This window comes from Pseudogymnoascus destructans (genome assembly GCF_001641265.1).
Source record: "Pseudogymnoascus destructans isolate 20631-21 unplaced genomic scaffold scaffold_10, whole genome shotgun sequence".
In the NCBI taxonomy this organism is placed as follows: Eukaryota; Fungi; Ascomycota; class Leotiomycetes; order Thelebolales; family Thelebolaceae; genus Pseudogymnoascus; species Pseudogymnoascus destructans.
In genome coordinates this window covers 195,001-200,000 of record NW_020167529.1, presented here as the reverse complement: position 1 = coordinate 200,000, position 5,000 = coordinate 195,001, and positions in this window count along the sequence as shown.

The window sequence follows — 5,000 nt, the reverse complement described above, 5'->3', positions numbered from 1 at the left end:
CGCGGTCCTCGGTCCCAGCAGGCTGCATTGCACCTAGACTATAAACACTCCCCGAGAGGAGCTACATTCCTAGGCCTTTATCCAGCCGCCAAAACCGATGCTGGCCTGAGCACGGCCGAGTGCACCGGTGAGAACACCGGATGATCGGCCGCGCGCAAGTCTGGTTGCAAGCGCTTCCCTTTCAACAATTTCACGTACTGTTTAACTCTCTTTCCAAAGTGCTTTTCATCTTTCGATCACTCTACTTGTGCGCTATCGGTCTCTGGCCAATATTTAGCTTTAGATGAAATTTACCACCCATTTTGAGCTGCATTCCCAAACAACTCGACTCGTCGAAGGAGCTTCACATGAGCGTAGGCACCTGGCCGCATACGGGATTCTCACCCTCTATGACGTCCTGTTCCAAGGAACTTAGGCCAGACCATGCTCGAAGCATCCTCTACAAATTACAACTCGGACCGTGAGGCCAGATTTCAAATTTGAGCTGTTACCGCTTCACTCGCCGTTACTGAGGTAATCCCTGTTGGTTTCTTTTCCTCCGCTTATTGATATGCTTAAGTTCAGCGGGTATCCCTACCTGATCCGAGGTCAACCTGAAAAAATTGGGGGTTGCTGGCAAGCACACGACCGGACCTCCGGAGCGAGAAGAATTACTACGCTCGGAGCCGGACGGCACCGCCACTGACTTTAGGGCCCGCCGGGTCGGCGGGGCCCAATACCAAGCTGAGCTTGAGGGTTGTAATGACGCTCGGACAGGCATGCCCCCCGGAATACCAGGGGGCGCAATGTGCGTTCAAAGATTCGATGATTCACTGAATTCTGCAATTCACATTACTTATCGCATTTCGCTGCGTTCTTCATCGATGCCAGAACCAAGAGATCCGTTGTTGAAAGTTTTAACTATTATATAGTACTCAGACAGTATAGACAAACAGAGTTTAGTCCTCTGGCAAGCGCTCGCCGGCCGGAGCCAGCAGCCCGAGGGCAGGCCTGCCAAAGCAACAAAGTGTAATAAACAAAGGGTGGTAGGTTACCCGGGAGGCCTTGCGGCAACCCGGGCGACTACTGTAATGATCCTTCCGCAGGTTCACCTACGGAACGGTTTCGAGTTCGTAGCGACTCACCCCTGCGCTTTCACGTAGGGCCCGACTATATCTTAAGCAGAGCTAGGCTCCACCCACAACCACTTAGTCTGTGAACGTTACCCGTATAGCTAGCGCTACTTAGGGTCTTCGCTGCGGATTATCCATAGTTCCCCAGAGGGAGTATCCATACACTCTTTTACCACCCCGTGGAGTTAGCACGGGCCCCCGCCTCGGTTTCCCGGGCGGGTTGGTGTTGTAGGCTTTAGGACGTCCCCGTCAATTCGATCGTGTTGCCAGCGGGTGCTGACTTGCATGAAGGGAGACTTATTTACAGTCGTGCTCCCCACCCCTTGCGGGGCTGCAAAGGCTTCCATAAGTGTCGCCACGGAAGAATCATTGAGATTGCTCCATACTTAAAAGTAGCGAAACCTTGTTACGACTTTTACTTCCTCTAAACGACCAAGTTTGGACAACTTTCCAGCTCTGGGTGGTCGTTGCCGACCTCCCTGAGCCAGTCCGGAAGCCTCACTTAGCCGTTCAATCGGTAGTAGCGACGGGCGGTGTGTACAAAGGGCAGGGACGTAGTCGGCACGAGCTGATGACTCGCGCCTACTAGGAATTCCTCGTTGAAGAGCAATAATTGCAATGCTCTATCCCCAGCACGACAGAGTTTAACAAGATTACCCAGACCTTTCGGCCAAGGTGATGAACTCGTTGGCTCTGTCAGTGTAGCGCGCGTGCGGCCCAGAACATCTAAGGGCATCACAGACCTGTTATTGCCTCAAACTTCCATCGGCTTGAGCCGATAGTCCCTCTAAGAAGCCAGCGACCAGCCAAAGCTAGCCGGGCTATTTAGCAGGTTAAGGTCTCGTTCGTTATCGCAATTAAGCAGACAAATCACTCCACCAACTAAGAACGGCCATGCACCACCACCCACAAAATCAAGAAAGAGCTCTCAATCTGTCAATCCTTATTGTGTCTGGACCTGGTGAGTTTCCCCGTGTTGAGTCAAATTAAGCCGCAGGCTCCACTCCTGGTGGTGCCCTTCCGTCAATTTCTTTAAGTTTCAGCCTTGCGACCATACTCCCCCCAGAACCCAAAAACTTTGATTTCTCGTAAGGTGCCGAGCGAGTCAAAAAGATAACATCGCCCGATCCCTAGTCGGCATAGTTTATGGTTAAGACTACGACGGTATCTGATCGTCTTCGATCCCCTAACTTTCGTTCACTGATTAATGAAAACATCCTTGGCAAATGCTTTCGCAGTAGTTAGTCTTCAATAAATCCAAGAATTTCACCTCTGACAATTGAATACTGATGCCCCCGACTATCCCTATTAATCATTACGGCGGTCCTAGAAACCAACAAAATAGAACCACACGTCCTATTCTATTATTCCATGCTAATGTATTCGAGCATAGGCCTGCTTTGAACACTCTAATTTTTTCAAAGTAAAAGTCCTGGTTCCCCGACACACCCAGTGAAGGGCATGCGGCTCCCCAGGAGGAAAGGCCCGGCCGGACCAGTGCACGCGGTGAGGCGGACCGGCCAGCCAGGCCCAAGGTTCAACTACGAGCTTTTTAACTGCAACAACTTTAATATACGCTATTGGAGCTGGAATTACCGCGGCTGCTGGCACCAGACTTGCCCTCCAATTGTTCCTCGTTAAGGGATTTAAATTGTACTCATTCCAATTACAAGACTCAAAAGAGCCCTGTATCAGTATTTATTGTCACTACCTCCCCGTGTCGGGATTGGGTAATTTGCGCGCCTGCTGCCTTCCTTGGATGTGGTAGCCGTTTCTCAGGCTCCCTCTCCGGAATAGAACCCTAATTCCCCGTTACCCGTTGAAACCATGGTAGGCCACTATCCTACCATCGAAAGTTGATAGGGCAGAAATTTGAATGAACCATCGCCGGCACAAGGCCATGCGATTCGTTAAGTTATTATGAATCACCAAGGAGCCCCGAAGAGCATTGGTTTTTTATCTAATAAATACACCCCTTCCGAAGTCGGGGTTTTTAGCATGTATTAGCTCTAGAATTACCACGGTTATCCAAGTAGTAAGGTACTATCAAATAAACGATAACTGATTTAATGAGCCATTCGCAGTTTCACTGTATAGATTGCTTATACTTAGACATGCATGGCTTAATCTTTGAGACAAGCATATGACTACTGGCAGAATCAACCAGGTAACTATCTTGAGCCGGTCACCCCGAAAGACGCCGGCCAACCGCCCGCAGAGCGGGCGGCAGAGCAGTGTACGAGGAGGGTCGCCCGAGAGCGACCCGCGCTACAGGTCCCCAGAGCCAGAGCTACAACAGGTTCCCACAGCACGATCCAATTGCCCCCACTGTGTTCCCCAAGGGTTGGTCCGCGGCACCACTGGTAGGGCGCTAGGCGCCTTCGCAGGGTGTCACATGCGACCCTCAGGAGGAGGTTACTGTCGGCCGGTCACGCACGAAGCGGCTACCAGCCTAAGCTTGCCCCCAAATGTCTAGCAGAGAACGGTGGCCATCGGCCAGTAATCCACAGACTCCTACGGTACTGGCGGCTTTCGCCACCAGACTTTCGGGCACCGTTAGTGATCCCCAGGCCCTCTCAGGCTAGGGTCTCGAACCTCGGGTGTTGTGCCTCCCTGGGGCCGACCGTGACAGCGCGTTCACTAATCAGTCGTCCGGCTCGCAGAAGGTGGCGTGTCAACTAAGAGACAGAGGTTGCCGAAGCAGCCTCAAGATAGGAGGATCTAAGCCCACTAGGAACACACGACTAGCACTGCGAAGAGGTGCTCCAAGGCCTACTTTCCAGGTCCCCGTACCAGCACTGCCAAGATTGCTCAAGGCCTACTTTCCGGTTCTTCCCTATACTAGCACTGCCAAAGAGTCTCCAAGCCTACTTTTGCGTTTTCCTAATGAGCCTTCGCTCGCCCCCATCATATACCCACCGACCCCTTTTGACATTGCGACTCGTCAGAAAACCCTCCCGTGCACAAAATGTTTTTCCGATAAATTCATTTGTATGTGATTTTTTAAAAAGCGACGTTTTTCCATACAAACACACTCAAAGTTAAGGCCGAAAAGCTGACCACGGAATTTTTCGGATTTCGCGTTGGGTGGTAGTTGGGGGGGGGGGGGCCGGAGGGGGCTGCCAGGCACCTCAAATCCCACCCTTGGGGGTCCTAGCCCCCCGCCCACCCCAAGGCTCAACTGACGCTGCCCTTCCTTATAGCTGTGAGGAGCCCTGCGTAGCAGCACTGCCCACTTGCCTACCCAAGTCTTATGCCCACCCTATTCAACATCTCCGATCTAGTATATATATACACATCCCAGCTCCTCGCCTCAAATTCCCTGACCCCCCCCAAAGACCTCTCCCACAAGGCCCTACGGTGTAGCTACGGCTGCCACGGGGTGCCCTACCCGCCCCCTACAGCCCCAGCCTTGCCGGGTAGCTCCTACCGACCCAGCTACCCGGCAAACAGCTACCCGGCAAAAAAAGTCGAAACCCCCCAAACCTCCCCCGATGAGCCCCAGCTACCCGGCAAAACCACCCGCTGCCAAAACCGCCCCGCTACCCGGCAAACAGCTACCTGGCAAAAAAGTCGAAAATTAGGATCTGCTCTGGGCGACCCAGGGGGCAGCAGCGGGCTACCCACACCCTAACTGACCCAATCCCTAGTGAGCCTGCCCCCCTAGGTCCCCCGTGGCAGGCCCCGTCGCGGTTCCAAGATCTTTGCCGGGTAGCTCCTCACCACCCAGCTACCCGGCAAGAGGTTTGCCGGGTAGCCACTCACTCACCTACCCGGCAAGATGGCTGCTGTAGGAGCGCCACAGCACACCACCTCCCTAGAAATAGCCCGGGCCCAGCACCTCTAGGCTTACCCCTCCACTGTACTACACTGTACTACACTCTACCC